Below are 27,699 nucleotides of genomic sequence, written 5' to 3'. Positions count from 1 at the left end.
ACTTTGGGGAATGGGCGGAGTAGGGGCGGAGTTGGGGCGGGGCCGGGGTGGGAAAGGGCGGGGCCAGGGCCCTGTGGAGTGTCCTCTTTTTTTATTTTTTAAATATGATAACCCTATCTTCCCATTAACTGTGGCCTTTGGAGTTTCCTGGCCTCGTATGTCACACACTAAGTCTGCAGTGAAGACATTTCCTATGTTATGGAATTTCATCTCATTATCTTAGTGCTAGAGAATGGTAAAAAGCGGCTCTTAGTCCAGGACATATGATGTTGCATTGAACCCAGTGGTTGATTTTCTTTCCAGAGACTGAAAAGGCACTAAAGAAACACAAGATGTTGCCAGAGGCACTAAAGAAACACAAGATGTTGCCAGAGGAAAATCTTAAGTATGGGAACAAGGTCTTCATTCACCAGACCACTTTACAATGAAATAGATTCCTAGGGGCTCCAGAGGTTGTGAGTGGAATATATGCATTTGGCTGCTACCTGTGGGGGAAGACATTACCTGATGGGGGGCAAGATACCCATGGAGACTGGGAGTTTGGAGGGTGTGAAGGACTCTCTCAGAATGGAACATCCCTACTGTCAGGGCCCCATGCATTCCATGGCACAATGGGACTCCTACATTCTACAGCAGCATTAATTTACTCCAGGGGTCGGCAACCTATGGCACGTGTGCCGAAGGCGGCATGCAAGCTGATTTTCAGTGGCACTCACACTGCCCGGGTCCTGGCCACCAGTCCGGGGGGGCTCTGCATTTTAATTTAATTTTAAATGAAGCTTCTTAAACATTTTAAAAACCTTATTTACTTTACATATAACAATAGTTTAGTTATATATTATAGACTTATAGAAAGAGACCTTCTGAAAATGTTAAAATGTATTACTGGCACGCGAAACCTTAAATCAGAGTGAAAAAATGAAGACTCGGCACACCACTTCTGAAAAGTTGTTGACCCTGATTTACTCTCTCTCTCTCTCTCTCTCTGGGAAATGCCCTTCATTCCCACTCACTCTCCCTCCCACGCCCCCGTGGCTCATAGCTAAACATTCTTGCAGTAGAATTTGTTTATTTTCAACAGTCCAAGAATGGATTTTTCATTACACCCTCTGGGTGGCCTGGCTCCACACCCCAAACCTTAGCTCCTGCCCCAGCCTGGCCCAGAGCCCTCTTCCCCAATGGATGCCAGGGAAGTGGGAAGCTGGGAGCTGGCTTAGTGGCTCATCTTTTCAGACCTTGGCTGTTGTACCATTCTTCAGCCTGGTTAGCTCACCAACCTGTGTTGTTCCATGGAGTTGGTGCTTTCCCTACTCCCTGGCTCTATGGAACCATGCAGGGAGCATGCACTGAAATAACTCTCTGTTGTGAGGAAATCTGCAGAGCAAGAGGTCCTGGCAGGTCAGGAAGATAAAACGGTGAGTGCCTGAATGCAGCAAAACAGTGAATTCCATGGCAGAAATGGTGGTTTCTGTGGCATCCTGGAAAAATGGCAACTTGTGCAGCCATGGAAGATCAGAGTTGATGGAGCCCTGGTTGAGATGGATGCGGCAGAACACACTCTCAGAATGATGGTTTCAGGCTCTCTGCAGACTCAGGCAGGCATCTCTCCATCTGTTTACATTCAATTCACATTTTCAAGGTCCTGCTCGGGAAAGACAGACAGTCATGAAAGCTGCATGCTGTCTGGGCCAGCTATGGTTCACAGTCCTGCTGCAGATGAGCCAAGGGCAGGAGATACAGATTAATCAATTAGGTCACATTTCTTTTCTATCCAAAGGAAGGTACTCAGGCCTGCTTACAAAGTTATCTTGTAGAGCCGCTGTTCAGTCAGGTACATTTTAGCCAACTTTTGTGCTCCGCTTTCTCTCTGGCGTGTTAAGAGACAGGAAGCTCTCCAAGCTGAAATGGTTTCGGTTATTCTGTTTAGGAGGGATTAGGTGCTGGTGCTGTCAGAGGCGATGGAGTTCTGTCTTCTCAAGCAAGGCAGGGAAAGGGCTGCCTGCATCCTGGCCAAAAGCACAGGGTGCCAAGGCTGGCTAATGTCACAGGCTTGTGCCGTGGGCCTGGGTTCCCTCCAGAAATCCTGCAATGACGTCTGCATCTCAGCTTTCATTTTTAAGAAATCTGTTTCCAGATCTTGCAAAGAAAAAGAACTTGAAAAAACAGAAGGGAGAGTAACTGATGCAGGGATGTGACGTCTGCCTGAGTCTGCAGGGGAACAGCAGCCACTGTAGCTAGGGAGGATGCTGCCTGAGCCCACACCACAGCAGACAGGGCAGGGCCAAGGGAGAAGGGGGGCTCTGCCATGTCTGGTGGAGGTGGGGGTGGGGGAGCATTGCCACATGTCCATCCTCTAGTGGCCACAAGACCCCATGTGGGGTGTGCCAAGAGTCGCAGATTGCCTTAACCTTGCCCTGCATAAAGGAATACCATAGTCTTCCTCCAGTACAGTGCCATAAAGGCACAGGAGGGGCTAGGAGTTTAGGGACAGAGAGCACCATCCCCTGGGTCACAAGAACAACATAAAAACAGCACCAGGGAATTAGAACTGTGAATTCTGCCAAACACAGATATACAAGAAAGCCTTGTGACATGGGAATCCTGCCCCTTCTCTGCCATCTTGTCTCCGGCAGAGCTGAAGAGATAGAGAAGGAGTTTCTGGAAAGGCTGGACGAGATCATTCATCAGTCTGACAGGGATTGGGAGAAGATCAAGCGCTTGGGATCCTGCGAATGTGAAGACATCGTGGAGTCTGTCTTTGTGCCCCTGGCCCGGCACTGCATGGCGATGGGAGAATACACCAGAGGCTTGTATTACTTGTTGGAGTGTGCAGCGGCTTACTTACATCTGTCAAACAACTACATGGTGAGCTGCTTTGCTTCCTTGATCCCATGCAAGTTCACGTCCTTTCCGTTGGTCTCCCTTTTACTTCTCGCCATATTAGCAGGCTACCCCAGATTTCATCTAGGAACACACGTTCTTTGGTTCTTTCAGACTGTAGTGTTAGGCCCTACATTTTCCTTGCCTCTCCTTCCTACTTTGCTAGAGACCCTGAGCTGTGGTGCAGGATTTTAATGTCACAGACATAGCACATGAGCGATTACAAGCATACATACAGTTTAATATTATTACCCCTTTTGACCTGAGCTTTAAGTCAAAATTTGGGATCCTGTGGGTTGTTTCTGTTAGAAGGAAAAACTAAGTCAGCCATTTCATTGATGCAATCCTCTTGATTTACAAGGAATGTACATAAAGTTCTGTTTCCCTGAACACTGTAGGACTCAAACAGCTGGAGACAGTTAATTGCTCACAGATCCAAGTTTCTTTCGAGACAGCACTCTGCCCCAACGCTCTCGCTCTTGCACCTTTTTCTCAGGGTCATGCTACAAGTCCTTCTGTGGCTCTCCTGGCTTTCTTCTGCCTTCTCTGGGTCTTTCTGTGGTGTTTCTCACCCATACACGCCTGTGCAGTCCAGTCAATCCCAAGCCCTATGTTTGTTATCAGACTCCCAGGAAACTGCTTAGGTCACATGGATCAACTCCTGCTCCAGCTTTGCCCGTGGCCTGTGTTTTGGGGGGAGGTTCCTATCGCTTTGGCTGTCTGTTCCAGAAAAGAGGTGAGTGCCTCACACATTTGTCCGGAGTGAAGGCCAGCTATCACATGCACCAGCCTCAAGGCGGTTTCACCCAACCCCTCAGTATAGTGAATATAGTAGTGGGAGGGGAGTGAGGAATGTTTAAAGGCATGGTGGTTTAGGGCACTAGCCCCAGTCCTCTAGAGGCTGGGGCACAGGGGGTGGGGAAGATAAGGAGATCATTAGGGACATGATTTTGGGAGGCCCATCATAGTCTCTCGGTGACATTTAGTCATATGACAAAAATCATCATATGAATTAGCAATCTCTACCATGGAGAGCTCATGGGAGAGATAGGGTGCTTCTAGTCAGAATTAGAGTATGTTACCGAGCTGTGGAAGGTGCCCACAACTGGAATAGCCTGGAGGAGGCGGTACGCAGGTCAGGAATAAGGTCATTGGCAGGGCTGTGTGGGGGGTGAGGGGGGGTTGAAGGGTGACTGGGACTCAGTGCCATCAGTCCTTGAGTACTACATTTCCTCCATACATTCAGCCAAAGAAACCCATGGGCATTATGTCCCAGCTCTGCAGGCAGCTCCTGGGTTACTCCAAGGGGAAAGAAAGCAATGTTGCTGTCCTAGACAGAGTGAAGAGAGCTCCCTTTGCTTTGTGGCTTGATTCACTCCTGTGTGAGCACAGCTAGTGTGGCGAAGAGACGGGATGCACAGCCGCAGCTCCGTGATTCAGTGCCATGTTGCCCTGGCGTGCGATAGCTGCATGAGGGCAACCCTAGCTTAGGCTTCCAGCAGTGGAAGATCAGGCATAAAGCTTTGCTATGACCCCATTCTGCTCACACCTTGCCCTCAGAACACTCCCTCCTTCCTCTGCCACAGGGTGTGGGAGGAGGGGGGCAGGAGACACATTGCTGTCTCCACCTGTGCAGAGGGGATTCTTCCACTGGCCATCTCCTGCTGCTTGCAGTGGCCGTAGCAGACCAGAGAATCCAGCCGTTTCTCTTCAGCTGGTGGTGGGGTTGGAGAAAGTGTGCGGCACAGATGGTCACCTACCCTTCTCTGTGGTTTGTTTTGCTTAAGGCCTTTTGCAATTTGAATACAGCAGAGAATCTGATCAAATCGGTGGACTTCAGAGCGACTGTAATTAACCAGTTTGAGGAAGCTACCTTCTACAGACTGAAGGGTGAGGTAAGGAGACAGCAAGACATTGAGGAACCTCTTTATGTATCTGGTTGGGGCCATCTATGGAAGATGATTGCAGGTTTCCTGTGTCTCCCTCCTATGTCCGTACAACCTCATCCGAAACTAAAAGTCCAAACTACTGGATGGGCTCGCATGCCCCCTTTGCCTTAGGTGGGGCCACTGAGTTGTCTCTCACAGCTATCTTAAATGAGGAGTGGAGGACACAACAGTTTCAATGAGGTTTAACCCAACCCACTCTCTACTCCCCACCTCCGCCCTTGGCTCCAGCATTGATGTCATGCTAGAAAATGGCAGCTGAGAGCCCCACCATTTCGGAACATGCAGTTGACTGATAACCAACGGTCTTTGTCTCACTCTCGCTTCCCCTCTGCAGGTCTGTTATAACATGGGCCAAATGAATTTGGCAAAGAAATTCATCAGGAAGGCTTTGATTTTATTAAACAGAAGATTCCCATTTACCTTGATTGAAGTCTTTTTTAAGACGCTGATGGAAGAGTCAAAGCACACGTCTCACCAGAAGAAGCAGCAATTCTTGTATAGTCGCAGTAAAGGGTAGGAAGTAGAACTGGAGTAAAACCAAGTTGGGTGGATTTTACTTTAGTCTCTGGTTGTCATTTAGACCTCGATCCTGCAAACACTTAAGCACATGCTTAATATGAAGCATGTAACTTGCATGCTTCAAATTAAGCATGTGAAGAGTGGGGGTTTTAAAAAATGGTGTTTACACACTGTAGGGAAGAGGGAATTACAGATATGTGCATTCCCAATGGTACAGTACTTTAAAGCAAGGCATTTATTTTGGAAAACAGGAATCGATTGCAAAGAAATGCATTTGCTTTTGAGAATATTTTTATACTCCCTGCTACTGCTGAAGGCATTATTTCCAAATGTTGGCCTGTCCTTGCTAACCAGCCTCGTCATGGGAATGCTCATATTTCAGTCTGGGAACAGTGCTTCAATTTACCCGTTTGTGATAAAAATGGGTGCAACATATCTAAACAAGTTTTAAGGTTTTTATTTGCACTATAAACAATCTACTTGAACAGTGCCAATGCTTTAACAGAATGTATGCTACTGCATGGCTGCGTAATGTGTTTACGAGCATTCTTTTAGGTTGTGGAGCAAGAAGTCATCATCTTAGTGGTTCAGGGATGTCCTAGGTGAAGGGGCACCTGAGATTAGGAGAAGCTCTTTTGGGAGCCATGGGCTTTGGGGCCAACGGGGGCAGAGGGAGCAAGGAAAAGCATCTGGTGTTATGGAGAGACCCTTTGGGCCGTGCAGGATAGTGTTGCTGGGGATTCAAGCAGAGAGAGAGATGAGGCGGTGGGGGTATCAGCATGAGGGGCTGGAGGTACCCAGGAAGGGGAGATATCAGAGTGGGGTGCATAATGGGGGAGGTGCTGTGGAGGAGGAAGCTGGGGGAGATGAGGGAGCCCCGGTGGAGGGAGGCAGTGGTGGAACAGCAGGGGAGGGGTTGGTGGCTGAGGTCAGTGAGGCAGCCCGGGGTACCAGGCGGTGAGGGTTAAGGCAGTGGAAAGGAGAAAGTGCAGAGGTGAAGGGTTAAGGTAGGAGGGGAGAAGGGGAGCCTGAAGATGGGGTGCTTGGGGGTGAAGGTGAGGTAGTGAGGATAGGTAGAAGTGATGGACAGTCCAGCAGGGGGATCTCAGGAGTGGGGAAAAAAGTGAGCAGGAAAAGGCTGGATTCCAGGAGGGGTAGGTGAGGCCCTGAGGGGTGGGATGACGGAGTTTGGGTTGAGGCACCAGGGGGGAGTCAGGCTGTCTCACCTCTCCCCCAGGAATCCCCAATGTACCTCATCATATTCCCCTGCTGCTGCCACCCTCCTCCTCTGCTCACCTTCTTCCCCATCTCCGCTGGAACCCCCTTCCTGCTGCCGCAACTCCCCTCTTCCCCCCATTACATTCACTCTTACAGCCACTGGTGGGGGAGATGGACAGAGTAATTCTCTGCCACGAAGCAACCCTCCTTCCCGGATCACCAAAATGTCCTAGCACAACTGCCTTTCATCCGATACCCCTCAATAAAACACCAACATCTACTTTGGCCTCCCCCTACAGTGTCCCCAGTGGCAGGCTCCCAGCCTACCCTGCAGCAATCTCCAGATGGTGAGCTGAGTTTTCACCCTCCTTCCCGCTCCAGGCTTCTCTCCATGTGAAATCCGTCCAGACTCCCCAATAGCCCTCTTGTTCTCTCTGCCCCAAACAGCCTCCCACCCCAGTCTCTTTCCTCTCTCCCAGCCCTTCCGGCTTCTCTTTCCTTCCCCGAAGATCACCAGTCTCTCAAGCTTTTCTTCACAACATGAACCTTGTTCTTTTGAAATAATAAATGGCAGCCAAGGTTCTCCTGTGATCCCATGACTCCAGGAGCTGGGGCTTTAGGAAAAATGCCATCTATCACGAGAGTTGACAGCATGGCTTTCCCCATATCCCCCTCACAGCTATCCCCTGTGATGCTCCCCATAACTGTGCCCCCCCATGCTTGCGGGATAGTGGGGGAGAAGCGTCTGACCCAGCCAATGGTGCTCCCTCATGCCCTGGCCAAGCCCCTCCTGCTCCCCTCTGCTGACAGAGCAACCCCTGCTGGCACAGGGCTACAATTGCTAATCCCCCCGGCTGGAGCCTAAAAGCTGATCTGTAGTGGCCAGGGAAGGGGGAGGGTTCTCAGCATTGCTGCATAAAGCAGCCTCAGGTTCTTCTGTGCTGCTCCCTTCTGCAGCCAGCCAAAGTGGGGGAGCAGATGTCTCCCGTCCTTCCCAATGCCCACAGGTACCCTCAACCTCCCTGCTGCTACATCCACCTCCCCCACAATGCCACCCCTCCATTGACTGACCCTCCCCCAACTGGTACCCCATCATCCGATTGCTACTTCTTCCTTTCCCCTTTCCTGCCCCTGGAATCCTCCATGCCTCCTCTCCTAGGAGGAGGAAGAAATGTCCAGTTCAGGATCCCTCCTCCTCCCACTGCTGCTCTCTGTTTAATTAGTAGTAATAGTGAGATCTTTGTGCTGCTGTGATCTGCTCTGGCTAAAGATGTGTCTCTTGTGTGACAGGGAGAAGAAATTAGCTTTCCTGTACCAGCAGGGCCACTGCCTTTCCTTATTGTGGCAACTTTTCAGCCTGGACACTGCTACAAACAGCAAGAAGTTCTGTCACCTGGCAGCACTCATGAAGGTGAACTCAGCAGAGGAATCAGAGGATGAGAGCCAGGTGGGTCCACCTTCGCCACTGGGAACCCTCTCCTCCTGCCCCCAAAGAAGAGGAAGTAACTAGCAGCACTGGAAATAACTGTGGTGACAGGACACACCCTGCCCAAAGGGGATTGAAGAGTCCTGACTGTTATGGAGCAGATGTCCGATTTCAACAAACAATGGGTTGACCTGTAAAAGCTGGCTTTGGATAATCATCCCAATGTTCTGATGTTTTTCTGAACCTCATTCACACTGTCTAAGCCTCTGGGGCTGGAAATCTCATGGAAAACCAGCTTTCTTGTCAGATTTCCAGCATGCCTTGCTTCTTTCTGTCTTGGCTGGTAAAACATGCCCATGGTCTTCCTTGTCATGGTGCAGCACTTCTGCCTCCGGTAAGAACTAGGGAGGCAGAGATGTGGTGAAATGACAAACAAAGTTCACTGAGCTTTTTAAGCCTCCCAAAAGAGTTGATCTGAGGTTCAGTTTCATTTGTTTTATTGTAACAGTTTAGGTTGGTTCTGATTTTTAAGCTATTGCTAATTTCATGTACACTAGTTTATATTCTGTGTCTGTACAACACCTAGCACAGGGGGGGAATCCTGACTGGAGCCTTTAGACATGAGCATAATAAACATTAATATTAATAATCCTAATTTTTTTTAATGGTCAGTGTTGTAAGAGAAAAAGGAACAAAGAAATGTGGGGGTTTCTGGTTCATCCGTGTGTCCCTTTTGAGCCTATACCAGATAACGATTCAGTCAACAGTTTCAGGCTCTTGTTTTGAACATTTTAGATCATTTCATCCTATTCGGAATTCTCACTCTGCTGCCAGATGATGGGTAACGAAGATAAATGGATGAAATATGAGCTGATGGCCATCCAGCGTAGCTCTCACCTCCGGGTTATCGGAGGAGGGCTATTAACAACAGTTAAATTAGCACAGTCATTGGCCTCTATGAAGCTCTGCTTGGGTAACCTGCCCTTATCTATTCAATTAGGTAAGTCTGCTTTCATCGTATACTGTGAAGAGAAGGTGTCAGTATTAAGGGAGAGACACTTAATACATTTGTTTTCTCCACAGGCTATCGAGCCCATGAAATGTGTGTGCGTCTGAAGAAACCGAAGCTGGACTATCTGGTTCTCTGCATGCTCTTCAAAGCTCTCTTTCTGAGCACCAGGTATGATGCAAATTTATGTTCCCATATGGATGGGCTAAGGAGAATGGTGTATGGAGAAGAAATCTAACAGGGAACTGTGGGAGGTCGATGGAGACACAAGTATAGTAAATATAAAGAAATCCCAATGACTTCAGTGGGCAAGGCATGTGGTTACAATGACAGAAGACAGACCAGTGTCTCTAGGAAGTGTCTCTAGGAAGGACATCATGTTTAAGGCCCTGTATAAATCAAATTTTTTTTTTTTTAAGAAAATTCCCGACAGTTTGCAAGGAATGAATTTGATAAGTACATTTAGTCAATTGTAAGGAAAAATATGTAAAAGATCACGGTTTGGGGGCATTTTCTCGATTTCCATGTCCTCCACAAAAATGTGATTTACACAGGGCCCTATTTATGGTGTCTGACCTCATGGCTGACCAAGGAGGAGATGGAGGGATAATACTGAGCCATACCTAACAGCTCTTAATGTGAATTACTATCGATGATAACAATGTGCCCTTGTCAGAAAGAGGTGGGAGGCACATTATGAGGGCGACCAAGGACCTCCCTGGTCTATAGAGCCAGGAAGTGAGGAAGTATGGACAGGCTAAGTTTGGCTTTTTGCTTTGGTTGGCTGGTACTTTTCTTCTGAAGTGAATTTCTTCCTCATGAGGAGGCAGTTTGGATCCCCATACTTGGGATGCAGGTACCTCTGTCACATGGCTCAGAAGTGTCAACTGGAGTCATGTGGCAGCCTTATTTCCTCCCACCCCTGGCAGATTAAAAGACTGGTCTGTCTCTTATTAGACATCAGTCTATAAGAACTCTCTCTGAGCCACAGTGGCTTCCTGAACACACTTGTTCTCACAACTGTTCCTTCTGCTGGGGCATGTTTGTCTGTAGTAGTAGGTTGGCCACCTGGCTTCTATATGCACTGCTCCTGGTGCTTTTCCTTGTCAATGACCAGCTGGAAAGGCAATTAGCTATCCACAGTGGACCTTGCAGACACTTATATGCACATAGGGATACTTTGCGTACCTGGGAAGGACCACAGTGGAACGTCTCTATCCACTCAGTGTCTTGTCAGGCATCCTTAAAGCCCTTCTCCATAAGCTCGTTGACCAAAGATCCTTGGAGAGAAAAATAGGAGTGGAATGATGGATGGGAGGATAGAGAATGAGACATGGAAAGAGGAAAGGAAATAAAGGGATAGGGGAGAAACACCTCAGAATAAAATGAGTCGTGCAATAATTCTCCATGATGTCTAGGTACCAAGATTGTGTGCAAGTACTGAGCTGGCTGGAGCAGTTGGCTGTTGTGGAGGAGACAATCATTGGGATGGCTTGTTTCTTTTCTTACTGTTTAGAACTCTTGCTTTATGCTGGTAAGTACTGGGTAATGAGGACAACAGATAAAGGCGTGCTTTGCAAAGACACTCCTGGACAGGGACGGTTGCCATGTCAACACTGCCAGAAAACGGTGGCGCCATTCTGGCATCTCGTTTATGGTTAAACTGCAATTGATATGCTTTTAAAGAAGAGAGCTAAAAGATTTAACAGAAAAGGGGTTGTAGCCAGGGCCGGCTCCAGGCACCAGCCCACCAAGCTCGTGCCACGGCTGGGCTCGCGGACCTCCCCCTGGTGCCCTCCCCCCCGGCCGCCCTGGCTGGGGCTCGCCGCCCTGCTCCCTGCGCTCTGGCCGCCGGGGGGAGAGCGGAGCCCCCGCCGGGGCTCTGGCCGCCCTCCCCCCCTCCCCCCCCGCGGGGGGAGGGGGGGGCGGCCGGCGGCTTTTTTGCCTGGGGCGGCAAAAAAGCCAGAGCCGGCCCTGGTTGTAGCTCCGATGAAGGGATGTTGATATCTGTGTGAACGTTGACGCTTTTGGGATATTCTCATACAAATCTGGAGCCTTATACTGGGAGGTGGGAGGTTGTAAAGTTGGCCAACAAGGCTAACTGGGGTTCTGCAGACTTCACTCAGCCGGCATGGAGGAATTCCCCTCATCTCTACCCCAATCACCCTGCTCCTTTTAGCCCCCTGGCACTCCGCACATCTAAAGCCTTGTGTACACTTAAAACCTTTGCAAGTATAACTATATCAGTATGGCTGAATTGGCAAAACCCTGCTAATGGAGATGCTGTTATACCAGCAAAAAAATTATTTTGTTGGTACAGCTTATACCAGTTTTGTGAATGACATAAACTGTACTGGCAAAAGCCCTTTCCCCACCCAGTATAGCTGCTACGTGCTAGGGCTTTGGCTGGCACAGCTATCTCATTAAAAAAAATCACTCCCCGAACTGACTTAACTAGGCCGGTAAAACATTGAATTGTAGACCTGGCCTAAGGTCTCCAGGACCACAGCTCCCTTCATACAGACTTCAGAAAGCCCACAAAGTGAGGGGACTGGGTGAGAACAGGGGGCTTGGCTGGGAGATTAGGTGGTCACTTCACACCACCTTACAGTGGGTTTCCGGAGGTCTGCAAGAGGGGAGAACTCCCTTGTGAACCTTTGATTGGCGGTGGGAAACCTTTTTCTTTGACAAGTCTAGCCTCTCTACTGATCTGACTATGCTGTGAGCTCCGCTTCTGCGTGGGAAAGGGCTAGAGACTTTCCTTGCAGTGAAAGTCTAGGGCTCCAGCAATCCTTTTACATGCAACACCAAGCTAGCCAGTGTAGGAATGTCTGTTCCTTGGAGTATCTGTTAAACATGTTTAATAATGTATTGTAGGTTACTCTCACAATCGTGCTCAAAGGCAGTGATCTGCTGAAGCCAATTCTCTTTGGGTTTTTGGTTGTGGTTATCTGTTTTTTTCCCCTACAAAAGTGGCAAAAAAGTTGGAAGAATTTGAAACTCTCTTTTTGCTCTATAGTTTAAGGAGGTCCTCTTTCAAAAACACCTTTTAGAAAGAGAGGGATGGATAATGGGACCCAAGTGGCAACCTTCCTTATGGAAGGACTGCTGCTGCTCCACAACATAGGAATTGCTTTGCCCATCCCTGCATTGCATCCATTGTGGAGAACAAATGTAACTCACACACGTCCTGAGCATAGGCATGCACAGCCCATTTCATTAGGGTGTGGACCCAGTGAGCCCCGTCCTAGCCCCACCCCCACCCTGCCCCCATCCACTCCCTCCTACTTCCCGCCCCCTGACTTCCCCCCTCAGAACCTCCAACCCCCCCTTTTCCTTGTCCCCTGACTACCCCCTCCTGGGACCCCTGCCCCTAACTGCCCCCCAGTACCTCACCACCTATCTAAGCCTCCCTGCTCCTTGTCCCCTGACTGCCCCCCAGGACCATACCCCCTACCTGTCCCCTGACTGCCCCGACCCTTAGCCACACCCCCGTCCCCAGACAGACCCCCCAGGACTCCCATGCCTATCCAACCGCTCCCCGCCCCCAGACAGGACCCCCAGAAATCCCGACCCATGCAACCACCGTGCTCCCTGCCTCCCCCAACCCCTCTCCACACCCCTGCCTCCTGACAGCCCCCCCCAGAACTCCCGACTCATCCAATCCCCCACAGCTGCTTGTCCCCTGACAACCCCCTCCATAGACCCCCCCACCCTAACTGCCCCCCAGGACCCTCCTTACTCCCTGTCCCCTGACTGCCCTGACCCCTATCCGCCCCCTGACAGACCCCGGGACTCCCATGCCCCATCCAACCCCCCCTGCTCCCTGACTGCCCCCTCCAGAGACCTCCCCCAACCCCTAGCCACCCCCCAGGATCCCACCCCCTATCCAACCCACCCTGTCCCCTGACTGCCCCCACCCCTTATCCAACCCTCCTGGCCCCAGACCCCTTAACATGAGATGAGGCTCCTAGCTTCCCTGCAGAGCCAAACACTGCCCTGCGGGAGTGCACAACCCCGGCCCCCAAAGCGCTGCGTGCGCAGCGGCATGGCTCCAGGGGAGGGGGCCCGGGAGCGCAGACCCTGTGGCTTGCCGCGCTGGGAGAGAGGGGCCATTTGCCCACCCCTATATTAGGGTGTGCCTGGGCACACCTGGCACACCCCATGCGCACTCCTATGCTGCTGAGTGTGGGGTTCTGTCCCATCTAGTGGCACTGAGACCGCTTAGAGCGAGAGTATGAGTCTGCTCTACAACCTTAGCTAACAGGCAGTTGGCTTTTAGCTCATTCAGTAGAGGCTCATGCACTAAGCTGCTGAGGTCTCAGATTCGATCCCAGCTGCTGACAATTGGAGTCTGTCGGTGTTACAGAAACACGGGCAGTTTAAAGTGAACTGCATGCTTGGGTGATGAGGCTTTCATTTTTTCTGCCCAGTATGGGGTTTCTCCCCTTGCACTAGAGACCACTGATACAGAGCCTGTGACAGCCCCAAGGAGCTCAGTTAAAACTCAAATCTTGCAACATTTCTTTTAGACTTTCATTGAGATCTAAGGATTTTTTATGCCAGGTGATTCAGCTACTTCCAAGATCCCTCTTGATGATCTTTGTACTTATGGTAGTTTTAGAATAGGGAAATACACCCCCACCAGAAGGGGAAACAGCTTCTCTAATGCAAATTTCTTTTACAGGATTTTCATTTAAGTCATTTAAAGAGTGCCTGGAATTCATACAACGCAATGAAAAAAACTGCATCCTTATGTCTCAGAACAGCATCATGTTGGGGCTGTATTCATCCGTGGCCATTTGGTAATATACAAAGTCTCCTCAAAATTGCTTTGCTGTGTTACTGGTTTAATCTTTATTTTGCCATATGGTGGGTCGGAATTCAGAAACTTTGGGCCGGATTCTGCCGTCCGTACTCACGTTGAATAGCTCCTTAGTCCATGAGTCCTGTTGAAATCAGTGTGACTACTTGGCGGATCAGGTACTTCTCAATATGAGTAAGGGTGGCAGAACTGGGCCAGTTCTACTAGAGGACTGAATGGGGTATTCATGAGCCTTAAGGCCACCCTAGCTGGGGGGGTGGCTGAAAAGTTTTTGTCATCATGGCACATACCTCGGATGGATAATTTTAGGTCTAGTGAAAACATCTTTATTTTGCATTAAATTATTATAATCAACATCATTGTGCCTAGGAGTCCTAGTCATGAACCAGTACCCTGCTGTGCTCGGCGCTGTACGAACACAGAATAACGAGACAGTCACTGCCCCCAAAGTACAATCTAAGTTGGTGGTAATCCTATCTCATGCTTTGCTGCGTGCATTAGGAAGAATTCCTCTGCCCATTGTATAGCACTGTGCAGGTAGCTAGATGCAGCGTGAGTTTTCCATATATAGGTCGGTGCCACTGGCTGGTCCAATAGTCCAATCCCCTACAGCAAATCTTATGTGGATCTCTCTCTTGGTGATCTAGGTTTGCCAGACTTCAGCAGTGGGGCAACTTCAAGGAGCCTTTTGAAAAGGCCAGAAGGTTGCTGAGGAGAACTAGCGCCTCATTCTTTGCTACCAGTGGATTCTGTAGATTCTTGGAGTGTGAGATCCTTATGCTACGGAAACACCTTGAGGAAAGGCCTGAATTGGTCCGGGAGACTCGTACTAAGACGCTAAAGGTGAGAGGGAGAAGGAGATGTCCACATTATGTGGAAAGACTGTAAAATGCAATACATCTGCAAATGGCGGCTGGATATCTCCTGATGGCTGCTAGACATGGAGGGCCTGATCCAAAGCCCATGATGTCAATGGGAGTCTTTCAATGGGCTTTGAATCAGGCCCACTGGGAGCAGCCATCTATCACGTTTCCCTGCACGCCTCTCTTTCAGACACTGGGCATTATGATAGGTCAGGATGGGCAGACTAGGGGAGTCCAGAGTCGTCATCTAGTGGTGTGTGGGTGGTCTGGTAACTGGGAGGACAATTGGTATTCCAGGCAGTCCGGGGCAATGGTTACAGTTCTCGCAGGGGGGGTCTGTCGCCAGGAGATACAATCGAAGGGTTTGGGTTGGCAAGATAGGTAGGTGCAGTCAGGCAAGGCAGAGTCAGGTGAGACAGTACAGCAGCAAGGCAAGGTCAGGCGAAACAGCAGGGCAGCAAGGTGGTCCAGGCAGTAATGGCCTACTGCTCAGACAGCTTCCTCTTCCTGTTGGGGTCTTTATATAGTCCAGGTGCCTAGTGAGAATGCTGTCAGTCCAGCCAATCAGGGGTTGTGGGGCTGTAGGTCTTTAGCACCAAGGCCGTCAGTCAGGGGTAGTGGTTCAGCATGCTGCCATGGCGCGGACACTGGGGATCCCTTTTAGGGACCCAATGGACTTGGATTCAATACCAGGGTCCTGACACCTGCAGCTCTTCAGCCCTGTGTATCTACTCAGCTCTGCTAGCCTCAGTCTCCTCCCTTGAATTACCTAGTTCCCTGTTCGGGCCCCTGGGATTGTTTTAATGGCTGTTCAGGTGGTGGGTTGGTTTTGAAATCCCTTCAGTGCTGCACTACACTCCGCATGAGCAATAACCAATGCAAAGCTATTACAAGTGGAGGGGAAGGTTGATCATCATTTTGCTTCTTTCCAGTTGATTCATCCCAAAATTGATGGCAAGAATTGCAAAACCTCTTTTTTCCCCATAATACACTACAATGGAGAGGAGGGGAAATCCCCAGACAAAATGAAGTGCCCCCAAAGCATACAGAGACACTTCTATTTTTGGCATGGAACATGGAAACTGGTCAAAAGTGATGTTCTATATTTGTATGTGTCCAGCTGTGCAAGGGAGGAGGGGAGAAGGCATTGACATTTTTGCATTGTGCAGCTAGGTTTATTTCTACATTATAGAGTTTGTAGGGGAGACAGAGAAACTTGAATTTGATGCAATAAGAGGCAGGAAGCTAGTGGAAGGATTCAGAAAGTGGGGGCAACCCTTGATCAAACAGCAGTATTTCATTATCATAGCCCTTCAACGATATGTTTCCAGGGCCAGTAATTGATGCACATTTGTGGGGTGAGAGAACCATGACAGATTATTCGGACATTGTGAGGATGCAGAAAAAGATGCTATTAAGGCTGTGACAGATGTCCCCTTGTCCCCATCCCACTCACTTTGCAAGAAACATATCTTTAGGATCCTCTCAGAGTGGCCTCTGGACAGGAGGTAGAAGAGAAATCAGCCACATACAGTGCACAATTCCCAAAGAGGATTTGTCCTATAGGTCGGATAAGAGACTATTGCAAAGCCAAATTAGTGAGTGCTGCCTAAGTGCATGTTCAAGATGAGTTCATACAGTCTGAATCTTCCTGGTTTTTATCTCACCCCTGCTACTTTCTATCTCTCTGCAGGTTTCCTTTTTCTTTCTAGCTGGCTCTTCTCCTCAGGCATACTGTATTCCTGCAAAGGGATCTCAAAGCTCTGGGATGTCATCCTGACATGAATCTCAATTGTTCTCTTGTTAGGACTTGGACCAGGTTCTCTCTCGATGCTCCACAAGCCCTATCTGTTACCCTCGGGATTACCACCTGAAAGCCTATATCCTCCTGGTGTTGGGCAATGAAGAACAGAGCCAAATCTACCTATCCCAAGCATTCCAACTCTGTGACGTATATGGAAACCTCCTGGAGAAATCCTGGCTGGAGATCAGCAACGTAAGTCCCGAGAGCTGGTAATCTGAAAGCTCTTTCCTTTGAGCACCAGATGAGCTGGTCTCTGGGAAGGGATTTAGGATTCCCTAGAAGAAAGTGGAGCTGGCTGCAGGTCAATGGCTGCAATATAGATAAAGTCAAGGGGCGGGGGGGGGGGCGGTGTTGTGAGGGCAAATGATCGAAATCCTGGATGGAGCGGGTGGGTACCTGCAGTAGGCTGTACCTCCCTAGCACCCCTGGGGGAAAGGATGGGACCTGTTCCTGTGGCAGAGTCCAGTGCTGTTCATAGCCTCTGCCCCCTTGCCCAGGGGTAGGGGGAATTAAAGTAGCCCAAACAAACAGTTTGGGAAGTCAAAGAAAAAGAGAGCAAAAAAGAACAAAAGTATCAGCCCTTCTCCTTTCTGCAAGGGCCTGGGTGGGCAAGGCTCTCTAGCTGTTCCTCCAGTCAGCAACCCCTGCTTCTGGGAGTCAGGGACCGCGGCACTGCAGTCCTGCTCCTTCAGAGTGCTGCCCCAAACTGAGCTGGGATCCTCCTTTTTAAGCCCCCCCCGCCCCATACCTAGGCTGGACAAGGCTTACAGCTGCACTGGCTTGAGCCTGGTTGTGCTGGAGGAGCTCTTTAACTCCTTCCTGACAGGGGCGGGGAACTGCCACACCACTGTGACATACACCCCAAGCCCACCTAACTTCTAACTTCCACTAACATTTGTGGTATATTCTCAGACAGCCTGGGGCTGGCATGACATTTGGGGACAAGGCTTGGGGAGGAGCATGTGCAGCACCTGATCCTTCACCCTGTTGTGTACGTCCACACCCACCCCCATCATCAGAACTCTCCTCCAACAGAATGGAACAGAATCTCTCAAGGACTCCATTAACTGTGCTACTGCTCACCCTGCAGTGGTGACTATTTACAAAACCCAACAAATAGGCTCCCAGCTCTTGCCAGAGTTACTCTGCAGTACTCCTTGTCTACGCTACAGGGAAAAGTCAATCTAAGTTACGCAATTTAAGTTACGTGAATAGCGTAACTCAAGTCGATGTAGCTTAGATCTATTTACCACAAAGTCCATACTACGCAATGTCGACAGGAGATGCTCTCCCATCGACTCCCCTTACTTGATCTGGTGGCATATAGGAGTCAACGGGAAAGCAATCTGTGGTCGATTTAGCAGGTCTTGACCTGCGAAATTGATCACTGATGCATCGATCGCCGTGCGTCGATCCCCCGGTAAATGTAGACAAGCCCACATCTGCCAAGCTGGGGAGTGAGATGCAGCCTGAGATTTCAACCCAAGTGTCTCACTCAGTATTGTGTGAACAGCACTTATCTTGACGTCACTGGACGGTTCTCAGGGCTATGGTTTAAGAAGCATAAAATCCCATTCAAAACATTTAACAGGTTTGGGACCATTTCTAGTACACGACCAACCATTCCAAAATAACATTGCTTCCTGCTCTGCGCCTCCTGGAACTTGTGCTTTGGAGAACATTTTGATGGAAGATCTAGAGGAGCATCATTTTTAGGGGCCAGTGGTTTTCTCTCTAGCGCAAACTTTATATTTGCAAAATTAAATCTCCTTTTCATGTTGTCCATGCGTCTGTCTACACCTGCCTGCCTATCATGGCTTGGTCCAACTTGTCATGGTTAACATAGCATCTTCTCCCTAGCATGCGAACAGCATGTGTTGGTGAGTATCTGAGTGTCTGCTGCTGGGACAGTTGGTCAGTTTGACCGTGTGCTTGATTGCTTGCTTGTTTGTTTGAAAAGTGTGAATTGGGAGTGCTTTGTTCCAGCTGGGCCTTGAGTGGGCCTGACTGGTATATAAGGGCAGTCAGCAGCGAACCAGCTGAGCGGCGAACAGCAGAGGCTAACAGCGGGAGTTTGCCTGGGAGCTGTCCGAGAGGAGGTACGCTAAGTGCTGCATTAGGGGGGCTGTGTTGGTGAGTATCTGAGTGTCTGCTGCTGGGGCAGTTGGTCAGTTTGACCGTGTGCTTGATTGCTTGCTTGTTTGTTTGAAAAGTGTGAATTGGGAGTGCTTTGTTCCAGCTGGGCCTTGAGTGGGCCTGACTGGTATATAAGAGCAGTCAGCAGCGAACCAGCTGAGCGGCGAACAGCAGAGGCTAACAGCGGGAGTTTGCCTGGGAGCTGTCCGAGAGGAGGTACGTTAAGTGCTGCATTAGGGGGGCTGTGTTGGTGAGTATCTGAGTGTCTGCTGCTGGGACAGTTGGTCAGTTTGACCGTGTGCTTGATTGCTTGCTTGTTTGTTTGAAAAGTGTGAATTGGGAGTGCTTTGTTCCAGCTGGGCCTTGAGTGGGCCTGACTGGTATATAAGGGCAGTCAGCAGCGAACCAGCTGAGCGGCGAACAGCAGAGGCTAACAGCGGGAGTTTGCCTGGGAGCTGTCCGAGAGGAGGTACGCTAAGTGCTGCATTAGGGGGGCTGTGTTGGTGAGTATCTGAGTGTCTGCTGCTGGGACAGTTGGTCAGTTTGACCGTGTGCTTGATTGCTTGCTTGTTTGTTTGAAAAGTGTGAATTGGGAGTGCTTTGTTCCAGCTGGGCCTTGAGTGGGCCTGACTGGTATATAAGGGCAGTCAGCAGCGAACCAGCTGAGCGGCGAACAGCAGAGGCTAACAGCGGGAGTTTGCCTGGGAGCTGTCCGAGAGGAGGTACGCTAAGTGCTGCATTAGGGGGGCTGTGTTGCTGGGCCTTGAGTGGGCCTGACTGGTATATAAGGGCAGTCAGCGGCGAACAGCAGAGGCTAACAGCGGGAGTTTGCCTGGGAGTTCGCCTAGGGAGAGCGCACTGAGGCTTTCATCTGCAGGTTTCTCCGAGTAGTTCCTGCAACAGTTGAGGAAGTTCTTAAGAGGACGGAGATATGGAAGGTGAGCGATCAGCTGTTGTAACCTGCACAGGTTGTGCCATGTTTGTCTTTCTTCCGCAGGACAGAAGCGACTTTGTCTGTACAAAGTGCAAGCTGGTCTCCATATTGGAGGAGAAGGTTCGAGGGCTGGAGAAACAAGTATCAACTCTGCGTTGCATAAGGGAAAATGAAGATTTCCTGGACAGACGTCAGGAGATGCTTCTACGGCCACAATGTTCTGAAGATTCAGAGCAGGCGCAGCAGGGACAGAAGGATTGTGAGGAGGTTTGGCAGCATGTGACCTCCAGAAGAAGAAAGAGGAGCGTCCATGCACCAGCAATGGAGATACAGGTGAGGAATCGTTTCCATGTTCTCTCTACAGGTGCTAATGCGGAGAGTGGACTAGATGGCCCATCTGAGGGAAGGGAGCAGAAGGAGACTCCACCGATTGGAAGGCAAAAGATGCACTGTCCTAGGGATGGGGGTTCCACGACCACCACTCCCAAGAGGAGGAGGAGGGTGGTGGTGGTCGGGGACTCCCTCCTCAGGGGGACTGAGTCATCTATCTGCCGCCCTGACCGGGAAAACCGAGAGGTCTGCTGCTTGCCAGGAGCTAGGATACACGATGTGACGGAGAGACTGCCGAGACTCATCAAGCCCTCGGATCGCTACCCCTTCCTGCTTCTCCACGTGGGCACCAATGATACTGCCAAGAATGACCTTGAGCGGATCACTGCAGACTACGTGGCTCTGGGAAGAAGGATAAAGGAGTTTGAGGCGCAAGTGGTGTTCTCGTCCATCCTCCCTGTGCAAGGAAAAGGCCGGGGTAGAGACCGTCGAATCGTGGAAGTCAACGAATGGCTACGCAGGTGGTGTCGGAGAGAAGGCTTTGGATTCTTCGACCATGGGATGGTGTTCCAAGAAGAAGGAGTGCTAGGCAGAGACGGGCTCCACCTAACGAAGAGAGGGAAGAGCATCTTCGCCAGCAGGCTGGCTAACCTAGTGAGGAGGGCTTTAAACTAGGTTCACCGGGGGAAGGAGACCAAAGCCCTGAGGTAAGTGGGGAAATGGGATCCTGGGAGGAAGCACAAGCAGGAGAGCGCAACAGGGGAGGACTCCTGTCTCATGCTGAGAAAGAGGGACGATCGTTGAGTTATCTTAAGTGCCTATACACAAATGCAAGAAGCCTGGGAAACAAGCAGGGAGAACTGGAAGTCCTGGCACAGTCAGGGAACTATGATGTGATTGGAATAACAGAGACTTGGTGGGATAACTCACATGACTGGAGTACTGTCATGGATGGATATAAACTGTTCAGGAAGGACAGGCAGGGCAGAAAAGGTGGGGGAGTTGCGTTGTATGTAAGAGAGGAGTATGACTGCTCAGAGCTCCGGTATGATACTGCAGAAAAACCTGAGAGTCTCTGGATAAAGTTGAGTGTGAGCAACAAGGGTGATGTCGTGGTTGGAGTCTGCTATAGACCGCCAGACCAGGGGGACGAGGTGGACGAGGCTTTCTTCTGGCAACTAGCAGAAGTTGCTAGATCACAGGCCCTGGTTCTCATGGGAGACTTTAATCACCCTGATATCTGCTGGGAGAGCAATACAGCGGTGCACAGGCAATCCAGGAAATTTTTGGAAAGTGTAGGGGACAATTTCCTGGTGCAAGTGCTGGAGGAACCAACTAGGGGCAAAGCTTTTCTTGACCTGCTGCTCACAAACAGGGAAGAACTAGTAGGGGAAGCAAAAGTGGATGGGAACCTGGGAGGCAGTGACCATGAGATGGTCGAGTTCAGGATCCTGACACAAGGAAGAAAGGAGAGCAGCAGAATACGGACCCTGGACTTCAGAAAAGCAGACTTTGACTCCCTCAGGGAACAGATGGGCAGGATCCCCTGGGAGAATAACATGAAGGGCAAAGGGGTCCAGGAGAGCTGGCTGTATTTTAAAGAATCCTTATTGAGGTTGCAGGAACAAACCATCCCGATGTGTAGAAAGAATAGTAAATATGGCAGGCGACCAGCTTGGCTAAACAGTGAAATCCTTGCTGATCTTAAACGCAAAAAAGAGGCTTATAAGGAGTGGAAGATTGGACAAATGACCAGGGAGGAGTATAAAAATATTGCTCAGGCGTGCAGGAGTGAAATCAGGAAGGCCAAATCACACTTGGAGTTGCAGTTAGCAAGAGATGTTAAGAGTAACAAGAAGGGTTTCTTCAGGTATGTTAGCAACAAGAAGAAAATCAAGGAAAGTGTGGGCCCCTTACTGAATGAGGGAGGCAACCTAGTGACCGAGGATGTGGAAAAAGCTATTGTACTCAATGATTTTTTTGCCTCTGTCTTCACGCACAAGGTCAGCTCCCAGATTGCTGCACTGGGCAGTACAGCATGGGGAGAAGGTGGCCAACCCTCTGTGGAGAAAGAAGTGGTTCAGGACTATTTAGAAAAACTGGACGTGCACAAGTCCATGGGGCCGGATGCGCTGCATCCGAGGGTGCTAAAGGAGTTGGCGGGTGAGATTGCAGAGCCATTAGCCATTATTTTTGAAAACTCATGGCGATCGGGGGAGGTCCCAGATGACTGGAAAAAGGCTAATGTAGTGCCCATCTTTAAAAAAGGGAAGAAGGAGGATCCGGGGAACTACAGGCCAGTCAGCCTCACCTCAGTCCCTGGAAAAATCATGGAGCAGGTCCTCAAGGAATCAATTATGAAACATTTAGAGGAGAGGAAAGTGATCAGGAACAGTCAGCATGGATTCACGAAGGGGAAGTCGTGCCTGACTAACCTAATTGCCTTCTATGATGAGATAACTGGCTCTGTGGATGAGGGGAAAGCAGTGGATGTGTTATTTCTTGACTTTAGCAAAGCTTTTGATACTGTCTCCCACAGTATTCTTGCCACCAAGTTAAAGAAGTATGGGCTGGATGAATGGACTGTAAGGTGGATAGAAAGCTGGCTAGATCGTCGGGCTCAACGGGTAGTGATCAATGGCTCCATGTCTAGTTGGCAGCCGGTTTCAAGTGGAGTGCCCCAAGGGTCGGTCCTGGGGCCGGTTTTGTTTAATATCTTTATTAATGATCTGGAGGATGGTGTGGACTGCACTCTCAGCAAGTTTGCAGATGACACTAAACTAGGAGGCGTGGTAGATACACTAGAGGGTAGGGATCGGATACAGAGGGACCTAGACAAATTAGAGGATTGGGCAGAAAAAAACCTGATGAGGTTCAACAAGGACAAGTGCAGAGTCCTGCACTTAGGACGGAAGAATCCCATGCACTGCTACAGACTAGGGACCGAATGGCTAGGTAGCAGTTCTGCTGAAAAGGACCTAGGGGTCACAGTGGACGAGAAGCTGGATATGAGTCAACAGTGTGCTCTTGTTGCCAAGAAGGCTAACGGCATTTTGGGCTGTATAAGTAGGGGCATTGCCAGCAGATCGAGGAACGTGATCGTTCCCCTTTATTCGACATTGGTGAGGCCTCATCTGGAATACTGTGTCCAGTTTTGGTCCCCACACTACAAGAAAGATGTGGAAAAATTGGAAAGAGTCCAGCGGAGGGCAACAAAAATGATTAGGGGTCTGGAGCACATGACTTATGAGGAGAGGCTGAGAGAACTGGGATTGTTTAGTCTCCAGAAGAGAAGAATGAGGGGGGATTTGATAGCAGCCTTCAACTACCTGAAGGGGGGTTCCAAAGAGGATGGAGCTCGGCTGTTCTCAGTGGTGGCAGATGACAGAACAAGGAGCAATGGTCTCAAGTTGCAGTGGGGGAGGTCCAGGTTGGATATCAGGAAAAACTATTTCACTAGGAGGGTGGTGAAACACTGGAATGCGTTACCTAGGGAGGTGGTGGAGTCTCCTTCCTTGGAGGTTTTTAAGGCCCGGCTTGACAAAGCCCTGGCTGGGATGATTTAGCTGGGAATTGGTCCTGCTTTGAGCAGGGGGTTGGACTAGATGACCTCTTGAGGTCCCTTCCAACTCTGATATTCTATGATTCTATGATTCTATGGCCGTAACATGCTCCACATCTACACACACACTTGGGTTTCTATTATGCTATTGACTGTGCTGACCCACCTGTGCTTTGAGGTCGAGCCTCGGTCATTGTCAGTGTCATGGTGAGCAGAGGGCAATGTTGTGTTAGCCCAAAGAGTGCAAATGGACCTCCCAGTGCAATCCCATACGGCAGAGGTGGCCTGTCTGGACACTTGTCTGCATTCCACTGTCCAGGAGTCAGCCTCGCCAGGACCCACCTACTTGTACAAACAATGCACCACACGTGGGTGGCCCCTAGCTGCACAGTGCTTCCACAGTGGCAGGCTTCTTCTGGTGATTGATTTGTGATCTGATCTCTACAATGCCTCATTGGATCATCCGACCGGGCTGCCAGCTGACCAGCACCGACATCAGCATGCTCACTGCCTTACAGACAGGGCCAGAGCCTGTGGTACCATATGATCACAGCAATCAGGGAAGGTGTATAGTATGATAGCATTTCCCAGCATCTGGCAGAGATGGACATTCCCTGTACTGGAGACTGCATTATGAGAGCAATAGAGGAGAAGGCCTCTGAATGCCAGGGGGAAGAGGAATCCGATGAAGTGCTTCCTGAGACAGCTGCAGGTTCAACCTGGAGAGCAGGAGAAATGCCATTCAGATCTGGTAAGCTACTTTTTAGTTGTGAAAATGTACCAGTGGGGTCTGATTTGGATTGGGAAGGGAATGCATTCCCAGGTTCTCCTGAGTGTGTGTTTGTCAGAGCCCTGCACAAGCCACCCTTCCCCTCTTTCCCTCCTTCCTTCCTACACCTCCATTGCATGGTCAGTAGGTCCCAGCACACCCAGTCCCCACCCCAATTTCCCTTTCTTGACCCCACACCTTCTGGTTGCCTGGCCTACTGTTCCCAGTAGGGACAGAAACGCCCAGTCCCTGATGAACAACAGCTGGCTGTTGTCAGATGTCAGACAAGCAGAGAAAAATGTAAAATGCCCACAAGCAGCAATGCAGAAAGACTTAAAAACAGGAGCATTACTAAAGATCTAGTGCAGTCTGGCCAAGACACCTATATGACAACGTATCTGCTGGGCCATGTGCCCTGAAGCACCTGCAAAGAGGCTGGTATAATTGGAACACACTGCCAGATGGTAGCATGCCTGCAATGCATGAAAATCAGTGCACAGTAATATGCGTTTTCATGGTACACTCCTCATATAGACAGGACATGGAACAAGTGAAGGCAACCACAGGAACAATGGACATATAACAATGACAAGCATTCTTACTGGAAGAGAATTACCATTGACCGTGTTAGTTTCTGACCTAATTTTAGCCCACTCTTGTGAGGTAATGTCAGAAAATATCTCAAAGTCAGTGCTCTAATGTAGCTATTGCGTTTCTTGACAGAGCCTATTTTCTTCTCTTGCCCAGGGAGCTGATTGGAGCAAATGGCTGGGGTGTATAGTTTGGAATTTAGAAGTTAAGCAAAATGGCTACATTTGTCTCATCCCTTGAAAGTACAGTATTAGGCTAAGAAAGGTGTGATGGCTTACTATGGACACAAACTCAAAACTACTTGGCTTGTCTTAACAGGACCTTCTACCATGGCCCCAGGTGCACAGTTCTGTTTTGGACCAAGACAACAAAGGCCAGTGTGGGCACTGGAGTTAAAACTCTCCTTTGCCATGATGCCAAGTGCTTTGAGACCACAGTCGACCATGTTGACCAATATTGTCTCACTGTTTTCTTGTGCTCCCCGTCTGGACTGTTGACTCTTGTCTTAGATTGATAGCTCCTTGGGGCAGGGATGGTTTTTTGTTCTGTTTGTTCAGCACCGAGCACAATGAGGCAATACAAATAAAAAATAATAATACTAATAGACAGGCTGACAGCTTTGGGGCCAGGAAGCACCTGCTATTGGCCTTTTAAAAAGACATTGGCCAGAAATATGCTTGGTCCAATCACAGTTGGAGGAGAAGGGGGAAAAAAAGTATGGGAAATCTTCAGCTAGGATGGCATATAAACCATGGCTACCTACTTTCATCAGAAGGACATGCCCCAGGAAGAGAGGGGATTTGAAATATGGATGTCTGAGAACTTTTTCCAGACCCAAATGGACACAGGTAGAGTTCTAACCATCTGCGTAAGATCCTTCTCCGGCTCCTTGTTTACAGTACTCTGCCATACAAAATGTGGAAGACTTGAGTTTGGAATCGGCCTTTCCAACCACAGGCTCTGCCAGCCTAGCCTGTGAAATTCCACCCTGGTGGCAAACTGAGAGAACAATTCCCCTAGCAAGATGCATTTTTATTATCTTGGAGGACAGTTCTGTGGTTTGATGGTTCTGTTCTGGTGTCATCATTGTAAAGGCAGCTGGCCTGCTTTATTGCAATAAAGTCTTTTGTAGAAAGATAAGTCACTACAATATTTACACTTCCAGTATAGCGCCTCTGTAGCGTGAAGCAGGAGTAAATCATCAAATGAAAACCATTCACCTTACACCCTAAAAGGCCGTAAGTAAGGGGGCTTAAGGGGCCTCAACATCCCTGTGTGGGCTATCTGTATCGTGGGTCACAACATGGGGAGCTGAGTAGTTTCAATGGGGTCCTACTTCCCTTCCTACATAGGAGCAGGGAATCCAACACACCAGCCAGCAGTGCTGAGCCAGCATGGAAGGGGAAGAGATCTGTGCCTGGTTTAGGCGTGATGCAGAATACTTCCTTCCCCAAAGCCAGCTGGGAAGCAAGGGTTAAATTGCAACTTTCGTAATCCGTTTGTTCCCTGGCTTGCTGGTGGGGCAGTGTGGGATAGATAGCAATCAATAGCAAGAATAGGGGGCTCTTGTCAGACTACTCCCCTTCCTGACCATCTTGGAAATGCTGTCTCTGAAGATCCAGTCTCATTCTGGCATCTCGTTTCCCTTTTGTTTTCCCTAGGAGTGGTGGTTCACTGCAAAAGGCCCCATGGAAGACTTATGGCTGAAGGCCGCACCGGATTTTCGCAAGTGGGAAATAGGAATGACAGAGAGAGACTTTCCAGAGATCCATAAAACCAAGTACTTGCTGCGGGTGCCAGCATTGGATATTAACAATCCTTTCCCAGAACCTGAGATCCCCGATGTCTGAGCTGCATGTAGTTCTGCCCAACTGGAGCACTTTGTAAACCTTTCTAGCCGGCACTGCCCAAATTTGTAAGCATTTATGATATTCCTACGGTACACATAACACCTGCTCTCTGCAAAGCCCTCTGTATTTGCTCATCTCTTCCTTTGGTAAATGTAAGTTCTAATGTCTCACCGTGGCTTGCGTAGACCATTTTTCCTCACTGTTAATTAAACTCTGCAGTATCTCTTCATTATAGTAATTTATTCCTTTTAACCTGGAACAGAATCTAGTGCTATTCCCAAAAAGGAAAGTGTGATGGGTTGGATCACAGAACTCCCCCTGAGAGCTGCCAACCGATGTGCCAAGACTACTTCTATCCCTGTTTTCCCTGCCAGCTCAGGACTCCAGCACCCTCTCTTGCTAAGCCAGACATTCCCATCTGCTCCAACACAAACCCAGGGTCTGAATTACTTGCCCCAAAGCTGCAGGTTTACCTGAAAACAGCTCACAGAAGTGTGCTTGTCTTTAGCACTCAGATGCCCAACTCCCAATAAATAAATCCGTTTTACCCTGCATAAAGCTTATGCAGAGTAAACTCATAAATTGTTAGCCCTCTATAACACTGATAGAGAGATATGCACAGCTGTTTGCTCCCCCAGGTATTATTAATTAACTCAGAGTATGTATTAAGTAAAAAGTGATTTTATTAAATATAGAAAGTAAGATTTAAGTGGTTCCAAGTAGTAACAGACAGAACAAAGTAAGTCACCAAGCAAAATAAAATAAAATGTGCAAATCTATGTCTAATCAAACTAAATACAGATAATCTCACCCTTAGAGATGCTTCAGTAAGTTTTTTCCTCAGACTGGACACCTTCCAGGCCTGGGCACAATTCTTTCCCCTGGTACAGCTCTTGTTCCAGCTTAGGTGGTACCTATTGGATTTTTCATGATGGCTCTTCTCTCTCCTTGTTCTCTTCCACCCCTTTATATATCTTTTGCATAGGTGGGAACCCTTTGGCCCTCTGGGTTCCCTCCCCCCCCACTGGAAAAGC

The 27,699-nt window shown here is 49.3% G+C and overlaps 1 pseudogene; it reads left to right on the top strand.

Annotated features, from left to right (window-relative positions):
- LOC128836110 (adenylate cyclase type 10-like) overlaps positions 1-26,764 on the top strand; it is a 78,234-nt pseudogene extending 51,470 nt beyond the window's left edge.
- Positions 26,765-27,699: the final 935 nt, after the last annotated feature.

The sequence above is a fragment of the Malaclemys terrapin genome, chromosome 4 (assembly GCF_027887155.1).
Source record: "Malaclemys terrapin pileata isolate rMalTer1 chromosome 4, rMalTer1.hap1, whole genome shotgun sequence".
Classification (NCBI taxonomy): domain Eukaryota; kingdom Metazoa; phylum Chordata; order Testudines; family Emydidae; genus Malaclemys; species Malaclemys terrapin.
The sequence above is the reverse complement of the archived record's forward strand: the minus strand, read 5'-3'. Positions and strand labels throughout refer to the sequence as shown.